Below are 24023 nucleotides of genomic sequence, written 5' to 3'. Positions count from 1 at the left end.
ATGCAAATGAAAATAGGCCCCAATCAAACTTTTCCACCACTTAGAAGTGGTATGACGCTATTAGGCGGTTCTGATGATGAACCATATGGCCCACTGCTGTTTCAGGTAAAAAATACAAATTACGATGCACCTCATAGTTTGCAAAATTATAATCATTTCATTCATATTAACGTTTTAGGCCGAAGTATCAGTACTGTTTCATGCTACAGCAATTTATGTAGGTTTCCAGACCGCCATACATATCGCCAGCATTCGACAAACAGCAGTTATCCGAGCAATTGACCTAGCCAGCATTTTTGAGAATTTTGATCAAAAAATATTTAAATATCATACCCTAAGATGATTAAAACGTTCAAATTTAAAAGCATTTTCTGTTCGAAACTTAACGTATCGTCGGGAAAAAAAAGTACCATAAATGCATATATGTATTGCTAATACAAAATACTCGCAATGAGTTTTGAATTCGAAATCAAAACAAGACAGCCTACAAAATTTTTGTGATTGTGGAAGCATAAGTGTGACAAGAAAAAATTTAAATTTAGGTACATTCGTTTTTTGAATACAAAAACAAAAACATTTAAACAGCAATATATCGGCACTCTGATGTTTGGGAATGTACCTAGGCCTTTTGTAGCAATATAGAAGTATTACATATATGCATAAATGTGATTATTCTTGAATAATCGTTTATGATTCCTATTTCGAAACGCTTTTTGTTCATATTTGATATCATTGTAAAATAGAGCTTTAATAGTTTTAGAGTAATATTTGACCGCTTTTCACAGTCATTTTCTGATCATATTCGTGAACATCTTAGTTTTGGTTGAGATTTTTGAATCATATTTTAATGCCATTATAATGCATTTATTCTTCATATCTCATTCAAAATAGGATACTACATAATAATCTTATTTCATCAGGGGAAGAAAGCATGCGAAAGTGAGCTATTCGAACCACAGCTAACTCGCAAACAAACTTGACCGATATACACCTCGACTGCAACATCCAGCATCAACTATGATCGTCAACATCTTGAAATATGGATACGATAAGGGATGTTGAAGCCGTATCCAGGTATGTCAAAACAGTTTCACTAACCTGCGGTTCAAATAGCTCACAACCTATGTATTGACCAATCATTATGTATTTTCTGGGAAGCTGAAGGTAAGGAATGGTTGGGGAAATCTTCGTTCACGAGAAGCATTACATTATTTTTGTCTTGAGGAATATCTTTTGCATAAATAATAAAATTTATATATATCTTCTTCTTAGCTTCATGATTGAAAAAATATGTGTATGTGAAAAAAATTAAATTTTTAATAATAAGTAAAATGTCAACAAGTATAAAATTCATTATTCATAAAAGATTCAGAAAGCTGAATGAAAAATTATTATAAATTTTTGATCACCTAAAGTAAACACATTTGATTCAAATATGTTTCCAAAATGTGATTGAAAAACTATATTCAGTTTTTGATAATCAAAGGTAAGCATATTTGATTATTCTTTTTGTTGGTTTTTATGAAATATTAAAACTTAGTCATTAAAGGACTTCAAAAATGATTCCAAAAAGTGATCGAAAAATGCTTTTTAGTTTTTCATCATCAAAAGTATTCATATTTGATAATTTTTTTTGTTCAATTGTATGATAACTCATTATTTAGTCAGAAAGAGTAATCAAATTGTATTGATATGTAGGGAAATTCAAAATTGAATCACCTAAATGCTGAGTGGGGATGAGCTTGAAAAGATGGGTACCAATGATAAAGCTTTGGATGCTTTTTGTGAAGGCGCAAACAAAGGCATCGGCGTAGTTACTAAAGTATTTCCACTGAACAAACCAACACGGCAAACGCATTAATACACATATGCAGTAGCTTAACTATTTCGTTAACTATAGCCAGACAATATATTCATTCTAAATTAAAGATAATTGTATTTGATTTGAAATCAAATTCAAATCTCAAACCAAATTTTCTTTTATTTAGACGGAAAATAAAATCACAAATCAAATTAAGGTTATCCTGCAGAACGACGTTGTCACCAAAATAGTGTGCAGTTGCCATAGTCATTACAAAGACTCTTTTATATATACATATGTATGTAATTATATTTATTAAAAATTAAGAGAACATCCGCTTGCTTCATGCAGGCACTTTTTAACAATTTAACGAAACATACAATATATCAAGACTAGAAATAAACTGTAATAAAGGAATGAATATATTTGAAAAGATCTAAATTTAGATCTATACCTCCTCTGCATTTTATACAAAGTTGTAGTATTTAGGTATGCATTTGTAAGGACATATACATGTGTGTTCAAAACATACATGTTAAATTCCAATTAGAATTAGCAATTGATGCAATTGATTTATATTCTCTAATTCATTAAACAATTAGAAATAGTTCAACTAATTCCCATTATATAATTGAAATTTTTATTCGAATGGTAAATCTAATTGCAATTAGTTGCCATTAGCAAAAAAAATTGGGTTACCTTTACAATTAGAAATCTAATTGACTTCTGCTAATGCAATTAGATACTGAATTAGCTCGAATTAGAATCAATTATTTATATTTATTTACATCATTATTCGATCACTTCAATAATTCTTTGAAAAAAATTTTTCTTTATCAAAATAATTGATTCTAATTCGAGCTAATTGAATATCTAATTGCATTAGCAGAAGTCAATTAGATTTCTAATTGTAAAGGTAATCCAATTTTTTATGCTAATGGCAACTAATTGCGATTAGATATACCATTGGAATAAAAATTTCAATTATCTAATGGGAATTAGTTGTACTAATTCTAATTATTTAATGAATTAGAGAACTTGATGAAGGTTAATTAGCAATCATTAGCATTATCTAATCATTACTTAACATCTATGGTTCAAAATAATAATAGTGAATTTAAAATAATAAAAATAATAAAATTGAATCGATTCAGTCTTATCTTAAGATATAAATTCAGTATTCCACATATTTTCTGCCATAAGTTTTTCCAAAAGGCTTTCCATTTTATCAGCCCTCTCCATTCGCTCCCTATGTCTCTTTTCTCTGGCCTCCTCTTTCCTAGCAGCTATTTCCTTCAACGTTTCTTGTAACGTATTCCTCTTTCTCTTTTTTTTCCTTTAATTCCTTCTGCTCTTTTCTTACGACTTTTTGGTTACTCAGTTTAATCGCTTGCTCAATCGATTCGTCTAATTGGCATATCTTGTTTATCTCCTCTTCGAACAGCACTTTTTGACGTTTTGCCCCTGTGCTAGAATTGTTTTCCACTGCTGCCTTCTTACGCTTCATGATTGTTTTGTACCTTTCTTCACATTGCTTGGCAGTTTTTCCCTCAAGCTCTACGCATATTTTAGCCCACATCTCTTTTTTGTTTTTAATTTCTTCATCGGTCCTATTTCCAGCAAGTAAGTCGCGTACCTATCGAGCAGAAGCCTGGTTTCCCCTTCCGTCCACACTGCAAAAAATTAGTTTATGTTTAAGTATTACGTTTACATATAAAAAGCTTTAGTGCATATTCGAAGTGACTTTCTGGCCACGCCTGGGGCGAGTATAGAAAGTCCTAAAACTTTGCGAAACTGCTGTTATTGCAATTATAACAAAAAAAAAAAGGACACGGGCGGTAGCCCTCCTATTCAGAAATACCCTGGTTCATGCTTTCTGCTTAAATTAACGAGGTTTGGTGTTGTTTTAGCATTGGTATTGGTAAAACCAGTAACAAAAAGCACTTATGAACAAACTTTAATACAAATAAAGTATATTTAGCCGTAAAAACTCACCTGTTACAGTTTTACTACTCCCTGGACTTCCAGCTTTTAATTCCATCCTATAGGTTGTTACAGGCACGATTGCACTGAAACCTGCGCTTATCGATATCGATTGTTTCCATCGTAATGGTTTTATATTATTATAAGTTTTTAGCGATCTTTCCTTTTTAAATAAATAATTTTCTTGCCGGCTTGCGGTCCAATTTTGTAAATAAAATTTTCAAAAATTGTTGAGTTTTTTCTTCAATATATTTCGGTTACCTACTGTAACCGTCTTCAGGATTAACTATAACAATATAAAGAAACATAAACAAAATAAAAACAAGTAGGGACGGGACTGTCTTCGGCTATGCCGAAGCTTCACACCTTTCATGAATGGGGCTGAACAATAATCTTATCCCGTTCGTAATCTATGAATAATCGGATGTATAAGATAAGAAATATCTAGTGAACAGATCTACATACCTAAACGATTTTTAAGATAAATATAAAATAAAAAATAGGAAGGTACTTTGTGTGAGGATGCAAAGTTTCAGGTTTTTCGTGGTCTGCGTGTAAAAACTATGACTACGAATCACGTATTTCAACAATATATGACGTAAACCTAACTATTTGATGAAATGTTTTGAATTTTGAAGCTTCTAGCCGTAAAAAAGGGGGAAAAAAATACAGTTTATATGGGGTATATAATATATGTACCACCGATCTCTATGATTTTTTCAGACAACAATATATGCTATATACGTAAGCATTTGGTGAAATTTGAAGCTTCTAGCTGTTAAAACGGGGCAGAAATTGCGCAAAGTTTCTTATCTGAACAATCGGTTTTAAGAGATATATACTATATATACCACCTATCTCAATGATTTTTTCAGACAACAATATATACTATACACGTAAGCATTTGGTGAAATTTGAAGCTTCTAGCTGTTAAAATGGGGAAGAAATTGCGCAAAGTTTCTTATCTGAACAATCGGTTGTATGAGATATAAACTATATACACCACCGATCTCAATGATTTTTTCAGACAACAATATATACTATACACCTAAGCATTTGGTGAAATTTTAAGCTTCTAGCTGTTAAAATGGGGAAGAAATTGAATTGAATTGTTTCTTATCTGAACAATCGATTGTATGAGATTATATATACCACCGGTCTCTATGATTTTTTCAGACAACAATATATGCTATATACGTAAACATTTGGTGAAATTTGAACATATCTAAACGATTTTTAAGATAAATATAAAATAAAAAATAGGTAGGTACTTTGTGCGAGGATGCAAAGCTTCATGTTTTTTGTGGTCTGCATGTAAAAACTACGACTACGAATCACGTATTTCAAAAATATATGAAGTAAACGTAGCTATTTGATGAAACTTGATGAATTTTGAAGCTTCTATCCGTAAAAAAGGGGCAAAAATGACAGTTTGTATGAAGTATATAATATATATACCACCGATCTCTATGATTTTTTCAGACAACAATATATGCTATATACGTAAGCATTTGGTGAAATTTGAAGCTTCTACCTGTTAAAACGGGGCAGAAATTGCGCAAAGTTTCTTATCTGAAGAAACGGTTGTATGAGATATATACTATGTATACACCCGATCTCAATGATTTTTTTAGACATCAATATATGCTATACACGTAAGCATTTGGTGAAATTTGAAGCTTCTAGCTGTTAAAATGGGGCCGAAATCGCAAAAAAAAATATATATATACTATATGTACCATCATATATATATTATATATATCACCGATCTCTATGATTTTTTGACACAACAATATACACTATATACGTAAGCAATCGGTGAAATTTGAAGCTTATAGCTGTTAAAATGGGGTAGAAATTGCGAAAAGTTTCTTATCTGAACAATCGGTTGTATGAGATATATATTATATATACAATCGATCTCTATGATTTTTTCAGACAACAATATATGCCATATACGTAAGCGTTCGGTGAAATTTGAAGCTTCTAGCTGTTAAAATGGGGCTAAAATTGCGAAAATATATATATATATATACTATATATACCACCATATATATACTATATATACCACCGATCTGTATGATTTTTTCAGACAACAATATATGCTATATACGTAAGCATTCGTTGAAAAGTTTCTTATCTGAACAATCGTTTGTGGGGGATATATATTATATATATCACCGATCTCATCAACTTTTTCAGGCAACAATATGTGCAATATACGAAAGTATATGGTGAAGTTTGAAGCTTCAATCTGTAAAGTTGAGTAAGATATTACAAAAATCCTCTTTTTCTGAAAAATCGGTTGTATGGAGGATATATGCTATAGTGGTCCGATCCGGCCGGTTCCGACAAATGTCTAATCGGACACCCAAATACACCTGCTCACCAAATTTTATCAAGATATCTCAAAAATTGAGGGACTAGTTTGCATACAAACAGACAGACGGACAGACAGACAGACGGACATGGCTAAATCAACTCAGCTCTTCATTCTGATTATTTCGGTATACTTAATGGTGGGTCTATCTATTTTCCTTTAAGGACTTACAATTTTGGGTTTCGTGACGAAATTAATATACCATTTCATTTTCATGAAAGGTATAATAACAATTGACATCAAAACAAACATTCATAAAAAAAAAAAACATTATTTACATACATTATTTTACGCGTCTTCACTGCTCAACGCGGAGTTTTGTACTGTCCGTCTGTTTGTTATCAAATGTCTGTAGGAGCTCGTGCAATTATCGATGTCCGTCTTGTAGTTCATTCTTATGCTGGTAGGTGTGTTAATTATATGCAGCATTTCCAGTGTAAATCTTTTGTTATAATTGATTTCTTGTTGGAGTATCGTCGTTTCATCAAAGTCTAGCAAATGGTTCTTCGTTGCATAGTGTGTCATTAATGCTGTTTTTTGGTTAATAGTTTCATGACAATATTTAAAATCGGATTTATGTTGTGCTAGTCGAGATTTTAATTTTGCTTTCGTTGTTCCCACATATATGTTATTGCATGATTCCGTTTTGTTTTCATTACAAGGGATTTTATAGACAATATTACTTTTTTCTGTTTTAGGAATTTTGGATTTCGTTTTGTTAAAAATATTTTTCAATGTGTTTATTGGTTTGTGAGCTATGTTCACTTTTTCTCTATTATAGCAATCTGATTTTGCTAGACGCTCTGACAATATTGATACATATGTTAGCGATTTGAATATTTTTGTTTTTATAATTAATTTAATTTCTTCTAGTATTTCCTTGTGGTAGGTGTCGTCTGATATTTGTAACATACGTCGTATACAGCCCATTGCTGTATTCATTATCATCTTTTTTGGATGTTTTGAATAAAAATTGATGATTCGTCCGGTAGATGTTGATTTCTTATACCACTTGAGCTTTAATTGGTTTACTCATCGAATAATAATTGTGTCGAGATAAGGTAATTTTCCGTCGTCTTCGAGTTCTGTTGTGAATTTTATATTTTTGTCAAATGAATTTAATGCGTCAAGTGTACTTTTTACGTCATTTTCATTTATAATAGCGAATAGATCGTCCACATATTTGGTAATGCATCTTGGTGTTCTAGTCAATTTTGCAGTTATATTTTCCAATAATTCCTTCATTATGATATCTTCAATCACTGGTGAAGTCGGCGATCCCATCGGTAATCCTTTTAGTTGTGTGTATATTGTCTCTTTAAACTTAAAATATCTGTTTTCTTCTATACAGAATTTTAATACTTCCATAAATAGTTTCTTTGGCATTTTCGTATGTTTTTCTATTAACGTCCATTTTCTTATTATAATGTCAAGTGCTTGCTGTGTGGGTATACTGGGGAATAGGGAAATTACGTCAAAAGATATAAGTTTTTCCTCGTCATAAATATATGAGTTATTTATCCTTTCTTTAAACTCTAGCGAATTTTTAATATTATATATGGAGTTCGTCATGACGTTTTTTAATATATCGGCAATGTATTTACATAGGCCGTGTGATGGTGATCCAATCCCAGAGCAAATCGGCCGAAGTGGTGTTCCTTCCTTGTGTGTTTTCTGAAGTCCATAAATTCATGGGGATAGTGCCGTGGTCGTGGTTAACTTATTTCTTTCGGCCTTTGAAATCAGGTCCAATTTGAAAAGCTTATCAACTAAGCTATTGTTTTTGCTTTGTAGCCTCGATGTGGGGTCCTGTCTTTGTATTCTATACATTGTCAAGTCATTTTTAATATATCTTTCATTTTATTTTCATAATCACACATATACATTGCTACTGTTTGGTTTCCCTTGTCCGATGTTAAAATACGAATATTATTATTTTTGCTCAGAAAATTCCGTGTCCGCTTCACTGTATCCGATATTGCACGATCTATTGCACTTGGTTTATTTGTTGTTGTATGATGTTTTATTAGCTGTGAGAATTTAGTTCGCGCTTCTTCTTGTTCTTCCTTTGTTTTAATAGTATGTATGAGATCCTCACCATCCGCGATATATTGGAATAATGGAAATCTCTCATTTTCTATCGGCAGCGCAAACTTTGGACCTTTTGTTATCAGAGCTTTTATATCTGGGGGAATTCAACGTTTATTTTGTTTACAAACCACTCTTTGCTCTTGTTGTTGTCGACGAGTATGTTATTTTGTTTGTTTCGTAGTTTCTCGTGCTTTGATTCCTGTTTCTTCTTCAATGTTTTGGTAAGTTGGTTGGTGGCATTTTCTTCTCTTTTCACAAATTCGTCGAAATCATGTTCGCTCAGCTTCTTCTTTAGCTTTTTTGTTGTATATTCCATTTTTTCTTGTTGCCGTTTTAATGTGTTGTGTTTCTGTTTTATAAGTAGGCTTAGAATTTTCAAGTGGTAGTTGTATGTGTGTCTGTCTAATGTCTTATCTATATCTGTGTGTCTGTCACCGTCATATGCAAATAATTTATCACTTCTAGTTGAATTTCTTATAAAATTAGGAACTAATTTGGATTTTCTACACTTTAACAAATGGTTTTAAAGAAATCAAATCAATTTTATTAAAACAAATGAATTTTATTTGAATAAATATAATTTGCGAAAGTTTTTGTTTATTTGGCGCGAAGAAAAACCACAGATGACAGGAGAACAGCTGATTACGTGACAGGGTTACAATTTTTGTTCTTTTCAAGTCATGCAGGGTGGCACTGAACATTTTAAGTGAGCTACAAATTCACAGGGCGAAGTGAGAATCTTGAAAATTTTTGCTCCTGAAAGTGGCGACATGTTCGTGTAGAAAAGAAATCACCAAAAGGCATGACGTAGCTGAATGTGTTTGTAACCATTTCAACTATCGTAGGAGTGCGGGTTCGACTCCCACTCCCGGGAGAAAAGGCTTTGAAGAGATTTACAATGTATAATCGAAACAGCTGTCGCCTTGTCCGTCCTGATGTCACGTTGTTTAAATTTTTCCCAAATTATTAAATAAATTATAAAATTAAAAATTGCTTCAAATAAATGTTTTCATACATTTAAAAACAAGCAATACAGGCAATCCCCGATTAAATCATACAAACAGACAAAATTGGTGTTAATTCGTTGTAGTTCTCTAAATAGAACAAAAACAGCAACAATACCAAAGTTTCTTTGAAAACCGCCGTACCAACAAGCATAGCTTTAACACATAATTGCATACGAAGTATGCAATGTGTAAAAGATTAAAATATGCAAAATAAGGCAATTGGGAAAAACTTTACAACAACTAAGGATGACGTAGCTGAATGCGTTTGTTACCATTTCAATTATCGTAGGAGTGCGGGTTCGACTCCCATTCTCGGGAGAAAAGGCTTTGATGAGATGTACAAGTTATAATCGGAACAGCTGTCACCTTGTCCGTCCTGATGTCACGTTGTTTAAATTTTTCCCAAATTATTAAATAAATTATAAAATTAAAAATTGCCTAAAATAAATGTTTTTATACATTAAAAAAAAAGCAATACAGGCAATCCCCGATTAAATCATAAAAACAGACAAAATTGGTTAATTCGTTGTATTTCTATAAATAGAACAAAAACAGCAACAATACCAAAGTTTCTTCGAAAACCGCCGTACCAGCAAGCATAGCTTTAACACATAATTGCATACGAAGTATGCAATGTGTAAAAGATTAAAATATGCAAAAGAAGGCAATTGGGAAAAACTGTACAACAACTAAGGCATGACGTAGCTGAATGTGTTTGTAACCATTTCAACTATCGTAGGAATGCGGGTTCGACTCCCACTACCGGGAGAAAAGGCTTTGAAGAGATTTACAAGGTATAATCGAGATAGCTGACGCCTGGTCCGTCCTGATGTCACGTTGTTTAAATTTTTCCCAAATTATTAAATAAATTATAAAATTAAAAATTGCTTCAAATAAATGTTTTCATACATTTAAAAAAGGCAATACGGGCAATCCCCGATTAAATCATACAAACAGTAAAAAAATTTTTTTTTTAAATAAATTGCATTCTAAAAATTGTGTTTTTTGCTTATTAATTTCAAAAAAGTTTTTTTTTTTGAAAATGTATTCTGAATGAAAGTTTGAAATGTTCTTAACTTATTTTAGCTGTAAAGAAAAAAAATTTCTATAAAAAATTTGTTAAAAATTATAATATAGTAGTTAAGAGTTCATTGTAGGCTAATTTCTCATAATTTGAGCCTGACATCTCTACTAAAATTCAGAAACACTATAGATATTAAATTAATACAGATTCTGAAATGCACGTAAAATACCTTTAAAGTAAGCCCAATATGAATATCTATTTTGCAAATGTGGGGGACTCGAAATCGGACTTAGGCTATGGTGTCTTCACTAATCATCTGTAGATTACGTTTTTGCTATACTCCTGATGAAAAAAATCCATCCATACAATTTGACCACTCTAATGTACATACCACTACACCTTATATGTTGTACTAGCCGGACACGTGCGCATCTTGCGCAACAAAATACAAAAATCTCATATCAAATATCAACAGAAATGAGCTGTTCTATCAATCAATCATCTATCAATAAAAACTTACATGCGCTTGCTCTGTCTGCCATCTGGCGAATGTTCAAATATTCACAATAGTGTCATAGTACAAATAGATTTCTTTGTGTTCTCATAATCGCTTGTTTTTAACAAATTATTTTAATAAAATATAGTTGAACAAAAGGGCTATGACCAATAATGCCCAAAGCTTGCTAATAGCATGAATCTCCATCTTTACAACCAAAACTTATAGATTAGGATTCCAAATAAGAGCGAAAAAGGGGCCTGCACATAAAAACAGCAATTAGAAATAATATATAAGATTCTGCTGATTTCATCTGGCGTTAATCCCTCTCTAAGATTAGTATAAGCATGGTCGGTTATATAACGTAAAGCTTATATAACCGTAACAATCTCTTACACATTTTTTTCTGGGCATGGGTGTACATATATATGTACAGTCATAACTATGTTCTTGACTACCCCGGTAAAAACGTTGGTGCGAATAATCACTTGGGGTACATATATTGACATACATACTCGTATGTGCCATATTTCTGTTCTAATATATCGTTGTGTGTGAATAAACGAGACTGGGTATATGAGATTCAGTTTCTGTGTGTGAATACACGAGGGTATTTATTTGTGTGTGTTTTTGTGCGGATTATCTTGCAGAGATAAATTAAGAATAGAGATGTTGCAGGAAAGAAAAATCGTGTGAAACAAGCTTCACAAAATTCTAGTAGGTCACATTCACCACTTACCAGAGCAGAATTTGTTAAACTACCACTGTCTGTAGTTGTTATTTAACAATTATTTGTACACTTTTTATTCAGCTAATGTGTTCAGAACTTCTACTTTCTAAAACACCAATCAGTGTATTTGTGTGCTGAAATTATGTTAAAAATTGTGTTAAAGTTCTTGGTGTAGTGGAAGTGACCTACTAGAATTTTGTTACGCTCCGCTGCTTTCCACCGAAGTTTGCGCCTGCAACATCTCTATCTTAATATTATCTCTGTATGCTTTTTCCTTTGGTTTGGCTGTTGCTGTTGTTTTTAATCCTGTCGCAAGAACGTCGGCGACCCGCATGGAAGTTGCTCATTTTGTCATTATTATTCCCTTGGGTATAAAATATTAAACAAAAGTAAGCTATCATATTTCCCTTCACACTTGTTTCTCTTATTTTTCTAATTGTTACTTGTTACATATGTATGTAGAGGTGAGTTCAAAATTAATAACCTCATATAAAGGAGTATTTGCAAAAAACTATAAATAAATACATACTTAAGTAGGGCGCAATTTTTCAATTAGAAGAAAATTTTTCTAAGCGGGGTCGCCCCTCGGCAGTGTCTGGCAAGCGCTCCGATTGTATTTCTGCCATGAAAAGCTCTCAGTGAAAACTCATCTGCCTTGCAGATGCCGTTCGGAGTCGGCATAAAACATGTAGGTCCCGTCCGGCCAATTTGTAGGGAAAAATCAAGAGGAGCACGACGCAAATTGGAAGAGAAGCTCGGCCTTAGATCTCTTCGGAGGTTATCGCGCCTTACATTTATTTTTATTTATAAGTAGGGCGCACAAGCAAATGCTTTATTATTTACTAGCAGTATTTATAACTAAGAAAGTTAACTCAGCACTATTTTACCAAATCCATATGAAAAGTATAATGAGACAAAAAAGACAATTAAATGTTTAAAAAAATATTATTATACTTTTACAATTAAGTTACAAAATATATTTTACAAATAAGCGTATAACGCCTGTTGAAACTGTATTGTGGTTTCCAGAGCACCGTTGGTGACATTTAATAGGCAAAAAAATCACTAAAAAAGTCAATCTCCAGGAAACAAACAGTTTCCGGTTACAACCCCCACTGTACCTCCTTTCTTACTTTAGCCTGAAACTATTCTTGATACAGCACAACAACATATACCAGCTTATAGCATGCAGTTACAGCAACAAGGCAAGACGATCGACAGTAAATGGCAATATACAGAAGTGCCAAAGAGCGGTTCATTTCTTAAATTCTTTATAGCGCAGGCCGTATAAAAGAAGTGAATTTTTAATGGAATTTCAGTCCTCGCAGGTTACCGACAAGTCCGATCCCGCCTTTACCGCCGAAGACTACCCCTGAAGGAACAACCAGCCGCTGCAAAGGTAAAACACGTCACCGGTATTCATCCCCTTCCACCTACGCCCTGGTACGCGTCCCGAAGCCCGTCGCTGTCCCCCATCTGGTGCCGCCACTGCTACCATACCGCCGTGCTGATCCCTCCGCTGCTAAACGACCGTTTTCCGTCCTCTACTCTACCGCCGTTCAGCCGCCGTGCTGATCCCGACCTTGCTACCGTGCCGACGTGCTGATCCCACCGCTGCTACGGTGACCGTTGGCGGTCCACTACTCTACCGCCGTTCAGCCACCGTGCTGATCCCGACACTGATACCATACCGCCGTGTGGATCCCTCCGCTGCTACGACCACCATCCGCTACTGTTGGCCGTCCGCTACCCTACCAATATTCAACTGCCCTGCCGATCCCTCCTCTGCTACGACGACCGTTAGCCGCCGTTCTCCTTCCTTCCCCACCATCTTGTAGCAGTGCTTCGCCCCATCCAATAGGTGCGACCACTCACAAATTGTCATCAATTTCCCCTAACGGGAGTCCAAGTAAACTTGCAGTTTCAATAGGGGTGGACTAGAGAGAGAGGGGTGTTAGAGGTGTTGGTTCCACATTACACTTGAAAAGATGGCTGGTGTCACCTGGGGACACAATGCAAGCAGGACATACATTATGAATATCTGGATTGATTCTGGATAGGTAAGAGTTTAACCTTTTACAGTATCCAAATCGAAGTAGAGCTAGAGTGACGCGCTTCTCCCTAGGGAGATTGCTTTCCTCTTCTGCGAGTTCAGGGTATTTATCTTTAAGAACGGAGTTTGCCGAGAAATTAATGGCATAGAGGTCAAACGCATTGTTGTGGATATCACTGACGTTTTTTTCTTCTTCTACAATTTGCTGAGTTTTCAGGTGCCGTATTTCTTCATAAGGCTTGTGGAGATGACTTCTTAAGCCCCTAGGAGGCGGGGCCTCTTCAATCAGATGTCTGTTGGGATGCCTAGGTTTCTCGCCTCACTGTGAATTGCACCGATGTCTGCTGACCAGACAGCTCGGAGTTACCTGCAGTGGTGTACTGTATCAAAAGCTTTTGATAAGTCTAGCGCTACGAGTACTGTCATCTGGTTGGTTTTTTGATCCAATCCGCAATTTATCTAAGTGTTGATTGCGTTCAGCGCATTGGTAGTGCTATGTACGATCGACACATTCAACCTCCTTGGCGGTGATGGTAATAGGGGATGCTTGTGTGCGCGTATGTTGGCCCGCCGACTAGCTTTGATTTCCGTGGAATGCATAACGTATTGTCGGCAGAAAGCGCTCGCGCATTTCTTCAAATCCGACAGCACTTCATCGCCAAATGCGAAGGATATTTTGTTGTTGTAGCAGTGCTTCGCCCCATCCAATAGGTTCGACCGATCACATATTGTCATCAATGGCATCTAACGGGAGTCCAAGGAGGCTTGCAGTTTCAACAGGGGCGGACCATGCTGAGAGGGGTGTTAGAGGCGTTTGTTCCACATTCCAATTGATCAGATGGTTGGTGTCATATGGGGACACATTGCAAGCAGGACATACATTTTGTATGTCGGGGCTGATTCTGGATAGGTAAGAGTTTATGCTGTTACAGTATCCAGATCGAAGTTGAGCTAGAGTGACGCGCGTTTCTCTAGGGAGAGTGCGTTGCTCTCCTGCGCACTGGATTCGCCGGGCAATTCCTGACATAGAGGTCCGATGCCTGTTTGTGGATATCACTAAGGACCTGTTTGTGTTTTTTGCTTCATACCGCTGTGTTCTCAGGAGCCGTATTTCTTACGGATATGACCCTTAAGCCCCGGGGAGGTGTCGCCTCATCAATTAGATGTCTGTTGGGATGCCCAGATTTCCAGGGGTTCAACAGAAACTGTTTGTTCAGCATTTCATTTCTCTCCCTAATGGGGACTACTCTCGCCTTATTGTGTGAGTGGTGTTATGGGGACATAAGAAGACAGCTCGTAGAGGTTCTGAGGGCAGTATTTTGGCAGGCCTGTATTTTCTTCCAGTGAGTAACCTTTAGGCTTGTCGAACATATGTGGGACGCGGAACATGCAATCGGGCGGCCAATTCCTTTGTAAGTGGTAATGGCCCTTTCTTAGTCTTTACCCCAAGTGCTGCCGGCAAGGATTTTATTACGGCTCTGGATTTTAGGAATAATTGCGGTTGCATGATCTCCGAAATGTAGATCCTGATCGAACGACATATAATTAATAATAGATAATTAAATCCCTCTTTACCTAGTTTTTTAAGCATCGGCATGGCTATGCCGTCCTGGCCTATTGCTTTAGATGTTTTAGCATGAACGATGGCATTTTGGCATGGCGGTGATGGTAATTTCGGACGCGCTGAATTTATGCTTGTGTGCACGTCTGTTGGTTCGCCGTCGGCAAAAAAGGCTTGCGCATTTTATTGCATCCGACAGCACTTTATGGCCAAAGGCGATGGAAATTTTGTCATTGTTCTTAGTCTGGTTCGATAGGGACTTTACGGTGGACCATAGCTTGCCTCCAACTGCAGAGAGGTTACAGTTCTTTAAGTTCCCCTCCCATTTCGCCCGCTTGTGTTCACTCACTAGCAATCTGATGCGTTGATTTATATCCCTTATTTGGGGATCGCCGGGGTCGTTCTGTCTTACATATAAGGTCTCGTTCTCTCGCTACAGTTGCGACCTTCGCTGGAAAATATTGTCAAATTTCCTGATACTTCCGGCGGGAATGAAACGAGCCGAAGCGGATTCAATGACGTTGCGGAAAGTACAATCCCCTTGACGGGCATCAGTCGGGATAGGGGGCAGCAAAACTATTGTCAGTCTAAGTTTTGTAATCGTCCCACTTTCCTTTCTTAAAATTGATGATAGTACGTTTTTCAGTGGTGATGAAGTTGTCAGATCGCTCGAGCGAAAGGATTATGGGTGGGTGGTCGGATGCCAATATTACCATCGGCTGCCAGTTGACGAAATTTACTAGTCCTGCGCTGACGATAGATATATCTGGCGAAATGTGACAGCTCCTTACAATACGAGTGAGGGTATCTCCGTTTATTGTTCAGAACGTCATTTATTCTATTTGGTCCGCCAAAATCTCACTCCTGCTGTCCGCCTGTAGGTTAGAATGCCACAGATCGTGGTGGGCATTGAAATTGCCTAAAATAATGCGATTATCGCCAATAGGTAGTGCGCTGATGTCAGTATCCACAGGGGCAACAGGTGACAGGAGAGATGTAGATGTTGATGATTTCTAAATTTGCATCGACTGACCGAACACATATGCCTTGGCGTTCCGGCCGATGTCGGGATGAAATAGATTATATTGCGCTGAGTGGTGGGTGATAAATGTGAGACCGCCTCCATTTCCACTCTTGTGATCTTTTCTGTTAACGTTATACCCAGAGCGGATCTGTAAGGCATATCTTGCCGTGAGGATGGTCTGTTGGATCTCTGCAATGCGGATCTTATGCCGCTTCATAAAACCTACAATCTCCGTGATCTTCCCAGTCAACCCATTGTTGATATTTTTGCATTGGGCAGGGATCAAGATATTTAGAAAGTCTATTTAAAACATGTGAAATATTGGGATCGCTGTTTGAGTAACTTCCCGTGGAACTAGACTCTTGAAACATATAAGAACATATTCCAGAACCCGATGGCAGTTCAATATAAGGTAAAAAAGTTTCGAGAGGTAGTCCATGGATCGTAGGAATTCAAAAAATCATCCGAGCTGGGAAATTTTGCTTAAGAGTTTCAAGGAATTTTCCAACAACTTAGAGTTTCAGGAACTTTAAACGCAAAGGCCTCTATAAGGTTTTAATATTTAGGACAAACGAGTTTTCTAGATGGGACATTGATTGAGATATTCAGAGAAATGTATAGAGTCCATTTACAACATGTGGAATCTTACGACCGCTATTTGAGTAACCCGTCGAGCTAGATTCTTGAGACCATGAATTCATTTCAGTAAAGAATGACAAGGAAAAAATTCAAAATTTCGTTTAAAAACTCAAAATGACTAGATGAATAGTGAACTGTCAGTTATGTTTCAGGTTTTACACGAAAAATTGAAATCGCCTCATATTATGACTAAGTCAGAAGTATTAGCTAAACAAGACACTGACTTTATAGCTGATGCATGTTTGCAGTATACCTGTAGGTATGATTGCAGTGGGACGATTCCTTAAGTGGTTTTTCTAAAAACATTAGCAGCCAAGGTTGTAAGGATGTAAAAAACTTGACAGTTCGAACGCTTATAGACGTTTTTTCCTATTTTTTTATAAATTTATTTAACGAGATTTTCACATATCTGAGTGGTGAAGTTGAAAAACATTTTGCAAAGGAAAACAATTTTCGTTAGGTGGTCCAGAGATCGTGAAAATTAAAAATCGTCCGAACTTGGATATTAATGGTTTCGAGTTTTTGGAACTTCCCGATAACCCAGAGACCAGACAACTTGTGTTCCTCGTAAAATTTTTTAAATTGGTTATGTTAAAATTTGAATATCAAAGTTCAAACAGATTATGTATTTGTTTAAAGAGAAATTTTTCGTTTTTTCTCGTCCATTTACTTAAACACTGGTAATCTTCTTTTATTTATATCTGCAACGATTAGCTCTTTGATACTTCGGGATATACATACCTGGGCATCAAATGTCGGGTTGACAGACAATGTAGAGAAGACGGCAATTGTATTGTTTACTAAGAGGTACAAGGTCCCAAATTGGACCAGGCTTAAGGTAGAAGGGGTGACCCTGTATCAGAAACCTTGCACAAAATATCTCGGAATCCTACTAGACAGCAATTTTTCGTGGAAGCTCATAGACAGCCATATAAAAAAGAACATACTTCAAAATAACTATAGTAATGCAGGCTATCAATGCTTAGCATAACGGGAGCCCTGAGAACAACCCCGACGGCTGCACTGTATGCCATTCTGAACATTCTTCGTGTAGACCTGGTGACAAAGAATATATCGTCAGTGCCTCGGGCAGCTTGCAGACCAAACGGCCATAGTATGTAACGACAGCCTTCAGAAAAACTACGCACCTGTGCGCAAGCGCCCTTGTCTTTGCATATGACCGTGCCAACAGTCTGCAACCCGCCTTTGTACTACGTGGATGTGCGTGTATAGGGTTGAACGCAACATGCTCGACGCCTAAAAGGATTTTTGAGTGTTTTAGTAAGTTGGTTTAATCGCAAATTCTAAGGCAAAGCCATATTTGCAACAGGACAGAGATTGTCTATAAAAAGTTGGTTACTGCAGTCTCGTCTTTCACAAATAGTCAACCGTAGTGCCATGCAGTTAAAATCGCGAGTGCACTGAAAGTTACCCAAATTAAACAAAGTTACCGTTTCTAAAAAGAAACAGCACAGTGCGAAAAAAAACAAGGTGGAGCAACCAAACGGAACACCAGGCCCGGCACCACCAATACATCAACACCAACAATGGTAAGTTAAAGCCAAAAACCCAAATTATTTAGTTTTTTTCTTCAAATTTGTCATGAAATTAAAAAGCCCCTAAAAACCTGCCTATGAGTGATTGCTAATAGCATTTTATTTTCTTTTCTAGAGCAACGCCACACATCGCAACAAAACTGCGACTTCACCCACCAGCGCCATCGGCGCTCAGCTTCCAGTAGCAGCTAACAACCACCATACACAATCACAGAAGTAGCGCGGAACACGACAGCTAACCACACACACATATCAGGTACACGCATACATATAAAATACCCGGCAACAAACCAAACAACTCAACCATACCTACGATAATACCACCAAAACATCAACAGCTCAGGTGCCAGGCAAACAACGGTAACAACCACTACCTACCACAATTGCAAGAAACCAACAGAGAGCACAGTAGCATACAAACATCTGAAACAACACACAAAGACGCACAATCACCGTAATAAAATTGGGTATACAAATTTACCCTATAGCAGGAAATATTTCTAGAAAAAATGGACGAGATCGGTTAAAGATCACGCCCACTTTTACATAAAAGATTTCTAAAAAGGTCGTAGACGAAAATAATAAGCTACATCTTAGCGAAAAAGAGCTTTGTATCAATAAAATTTTACTTTCTAAATTTAATTATAACATTAAATTGGAAAACACTAACATTTTTGAAAATGGGTGTGGCACCGCCCCCTTTATGACTAAGCAATTTTTTTTGTTTCGGGAACCATAACTCGAAGAAAAATTAACATATCGTAATGAAATTGTGTATAGATATTTTCCTTATAGCAGAAAATATTTCTAGTAAAAATGGACGGGATCGGTTAAAGACCACGGCAACTTAGATATAAAACAAGTTTAAAATGATCGTAAACTAGAATAATAAGCTACAACATAACAAAAAATAGTTTCGAATCAAAGATATTGCACTTATCAAGTTTTATTGTAAGAGGAAATGGGGAGAAATTTTTTTTAAACGGACGGTGCCACGTGTTATGTAGAAAAGTAATTTATTTGAAATTAAATGTACAATTGAAGCTCACGCTGAGTAAATAATGTTCGGTTACACCCGAACTTAGACACCTATACTCAGGCCCAACGAGAGGGGGTTTCTGAGGGGGCCCGCGATTTAGAGGTAATAAGACATTTTTTTAATTCAGGAGGGTCTTTATTTGTTTCATGTGTAATTTTTAAGCCGAATTTCAAAAGCAACGAATATCTGCATTTCGTTTTAATATTATAGTGAAGTGTGAAAAACATTTTGAAAAGTCCTTTTCCTTAAAATTTAAGAATAAATATTTCATTTGGCAGCTGGCTCAAAACGCTGTTTATAAATTTGTGCAAAAAACGTGAGGGAAACTATATTAGATCGACGCAAGAAAGCGAAGTAGTTTGCAATTATCGTTGATGCTACGCCTGATGCTAGTCACGTTGAACAGACTACGTTCATTTTGCGCTACCTCCATTTCAATTCGAAAGCAACAAATTTTTAAATTCAAGAACGGTTTTTGGCTTTCGTCGATTGTAACTAGAGCTTACGATTTATTCTCGAACACAATCGAGATTTTCGAATCCCGAGAAATCGAGAACTCGACTTCTCGCGAGATTCTCATGTAGTATTCGTAAATGTCGCGAATTTGTCGACATAAACTTAATTGCTGTATGGACAGTATTGCTACACTTGGAGTTTTTTTTTTTTACTTGTGATTTCTTACTTGCTTTTATTGCTTTCCAATGACATTTTACTCAAAACATATTTATTATACATATAATCATGGTATAAAGAAGAAGGTAGTACCTCTCAAATTTGGGGATTTTTGAAGTTTCATAATCTTTGTTGTTTTGCTAGAAGCGTTGCCATATCGTTACTGTTTAAGCCGAAATTGTGCGTTCAGGATGAAAACGCAATTATCAACTGAGACAATAATAATATGCTTTGGCACGACTTATGTGCATATATATCGATTGAGAATACAGTAAAACATGCAATTTATTGAAAAATAGTGGATAATGACTCATACATTGGTTAACGACTCATATCTTTATGGCAACTTGATCCCTAGACAGAAAAAAAATACACGAAAAATCCTGCTGTTCTAGCATGGCGCTATTATCATTCCTCTACAGTGGATATTTCTCAAGGCATGTTGAGAAAAAGTGTTTAATTTGTTACGTTTGTGGGACGTCAATGCTAATGGGGTACAGCATGTGTATAGGCGGGGCTTGTCCCAAGGTGACCCCTGGTACAACCGGCAAAATAACTCTCATAACTACTGCTAACCTGCAGAGCTACAGGGCAATGTTCTCCCTAAAAAATTATTTTACAATTCCCTCCTCAAGCGCTACGCTTGAATTATACAATAAATAAAATATGTGGACTTGTAGCCAATTTATCACCATTAAATTTCATAAAAATTGCGTTCAAGTATGTTAAACTCTTTAGAAATTTCGGTGTCTGTTTATAAGGACCTCCTTTGGGCACGTGCGGACACTTAAGAAGGCTATATTCCTTTGCTTTGTATACTTCGATCCATGTTTCTTCCACCAAAGCAATTTTCGGGAGCTCGAAAAACTTATTAAAACTTTCTTTTCTAAGCTGATATTTCGTATTAAGATATTTCCAACGCATGCGGCTAATTTTTTTTGTTGTATCCATGATGCAATTACCAGGTAGAAGCAGAAGTGAAAATGCAACCTTGATGTGTATTTTGTTGTTGCCGACGGTCCATAAAATGTCTATCTTTCTTTCAATTTCTTCTGTCAAAATTGATGTATGAAGAGAAATGACACTTTATTTTTTCCGCAAAAACAAAAAAAAAAAAAACAACATGCATACGGATGAACAAGGTTCAGTGCAATCACATGGCAATCACAACTTGTAGTTGGAAAGAAAACGCTTTTTATGAATTCAAGAGAAAATTTGTATGGTGAACTACGAGACAAAAACTTTAGTGAGGTAGGGAAAATACTATCTCGAAATGCTCGTGAATTTAGTTTTCAAATGAATGCTAATGCACGGAATGCATCGGTGCAGAATATGAAACGATTTGTAGACGCTACCGGCGTTATTGGTATAGAAGCAATCTGTAGCAGTTCATTCAACCATTTCTGAACTAATTCGTAATAAATTGGACGACTTTGAATTTTCCGATGATCTTACCGCTGAGCAAGAATTTATGATGTGCGAATAAAAGGTTAGTGCCTATATTGAGGATATGATAGCTAAAAAAGGTGTTCTACGAAATGTTTTACGTTTAATAACAATGCAATGTGCTGCGGCTTTCGGATTTAAAGAGAAGGTGCATTTTATATAACAAAGTCATTGTAAATACTCGATGTTAACTGCATATCTTTATTTGTAGGTTTTAAATTATTACAAGCGTGAGCTGGTGCATGCATATGGTCTTGATGTTTTGCTTAAAATAAGCAATTTGTAGAAGACTGGGCTTTTGTATACTCAGTCCGAATCACGTGCATATGCAGTATTACGAAAGGTATTTCGTTGTACAACGGATGAATAGCTTTTTTTATTAAACTTCTATACATTAATTTGTAGACTCTTAATTTGACTGTTGACGATGTGATCGAAGTGGAACCGAAAGATATAAGCTATGTTCATTGTTTTTATGCACCACAGACCGCACGTATTGTTGAACAAACAATTAAAAAATTAGGTTGGCAGTCATTAAAGAGTAAAATCAATAATCTACCGGGTCCAACTTTTAAAGATTTTCAAGCTCAATTGATTGGTATTGGTGGTCGTCATAATTACTCCACCCCAATCGAAGATTCAGCTCTAAGCATTCCTCGAGTACTTTTAATATTTTTCAGCGCTAAGATTTCTTTCGCAACAGGAGGATAATAATGTTGATTTTGTTATAGCAACAACAAACATTATAAATAAGGATACTTTTATTGATTGCAAAATAATAAAATATAATAGAATAATATATTTTTCGTTCTATTTTTATGCACCATTTTTGATTTAATAGTAATATAAAACTAATAATAATAAAATTAAGAACAAAAAAAAAAAATAAAAATAATACATAAAACTAATATTAACAACGGAGTACGGAAGATCGCTACGTGAGCGTTTGGTACTCCCATATTAGTGGCTTAGCAAACGTCTTCCCGTTTGGCGAGAAAAATGTTCCTTACGTATCTGCTGACCATATCCCATCTGCCAATTCCGCAGGTTATCGTATTGATAACACTACCAAGGGATATATAGCCTAGTAAAATATCCATCTTCTTAGGGGTCAAAGTGCTATCCGATGCGAAGAAATGCGCAAGCGCATTAGGGGTTTAGAATGTACCCGCGGCAGGTATGCCTGTGTGGGGTTATGTAGCGCAACCCTTTCAAGGGTGCACAATATATAGCTTCTCCAAACCAGTTGCTAACCTCACCTATCCGTAGCGAATCCTGTTTCTTTAACAGCCGAGGCTCTGGCGACCCAAGTTCCTCAAGGATATAGGGGGTGGCAGGGCGGATGGCCTCCGTTTTATGTGATCTTACGAAATCGTTCCCGAGATGGTCGGGTACTAAATGGTGCTTGTTACCGGAACGTACTGGATCTGCATCCAGCAAGGGACCATCAACATCGATAACACTCCCCAAGGCCTACGGGTGAATTGTTCCTGGTTTGAGTTATTGTTTCGGATTTGTTTGTGTAATCTATTTGGAGCTTCCACACAAAATGTTTTACTAAAACTTATTTCCGTGTAAAAATAAATTCTATTGTATTAATTACTAAATTATTTGAAAAAAACTCCGAAATATTAATATTTCACAACGAAAGTAAATAAACAAAAAATGTAAACAAAGTTTGACAATCTATCGCCAGCCTCGAATGAAAAAACATGTAAGCTGCAACTCTGATGCTTTTACCTCTTAATTGTACCATGGTCGTATCCGTTAATATGAAATTCATCAAAATTAGAAAAGTTCGTAACATTTTTCAATCTGGTAGTTTGTTTTTGGTGAAATTGTCATTTTCCCCGCAAAAGTCTAGTGGTTAATGTCACACTAAATGGAACTACCTCCATTTTTTGTATCATGCATATAATTTTGTTCACAATATTTTATTTTTTTAACGAGACATCGAGAACACGGCTTCTCACGGGATTCTCGAATCTCGAAATACTCTCGAGCTCTCGGCTTTCAATTCAGTCGCTGCATTGGCAGTATTCTATACATTTCGCTGTTTTTCACTTGTGGTTTTGTGGTCATTTTCGTCATTTTCGAACAGTACGAGTAGTTCGAGATTCGAGAATCTCGCGAGAAGGCGAGACTCGTGAAAAATCTCTTTTCGAACAAGTTCGGGAAATCGTAAGCTCTAATTGTAACCAAAAAACTAAATCGCTGATTAAATTGCCATACTCTAGGTAAACATGAAATCCCATTAAAAGATTATCGTGCACAAGGGTACGAGAACGGCGCTAATATTAAAGGAGCTTACAACGGAGCACAACGGAGCACAACGTCACATTCTCGACAAAAACTTGAATGCTGATTACTCGCCTTGCGCAACCCACAGTCTCAATTTATGTGGTGTTGATGCTGCAGAATATTTTACGGCTGCAATTGCTTTCTTCGGAGTTGTATAAAAGTGTTTTACTATATTCAGCAGCAGTCCACAACGATGGGACATCCTCAAAAAAAATAAAAA

General features: G+C 36.1%; 1 pseudogene; it reads left to right on the top strand.

Annotated features, from left to right (window-relative positions):
- Window positions 1-22340, top strand: LOC137246010 (vacuolar protein sorting-associated protein 33A-like; annotated as a pseudogene).
- The last annotated feature ends 1683 nt before the right edge of the window (window positions 22341-24023 follow it).

This window comes from Eurosta solidaginis, chromosome 3 (genome assembly GCF_040869045.1).
Source record: "Eurosta solidaginis isolate ZX-2024a chromosome 3, ASM4086904v1, whole genome shotgun sequence".
Lineage (NCBI taxonomy): Eukaryota > Metazoa > Arthropoda > Insecta > Diptera > Tephritidae > Eurosta > Eurosta solidaginis.
The sequence above is the reverse complement of the archived record's forward strand: the minus strand, read 5'-3'. Positions and strand labels throughout refer to the sequence as shown.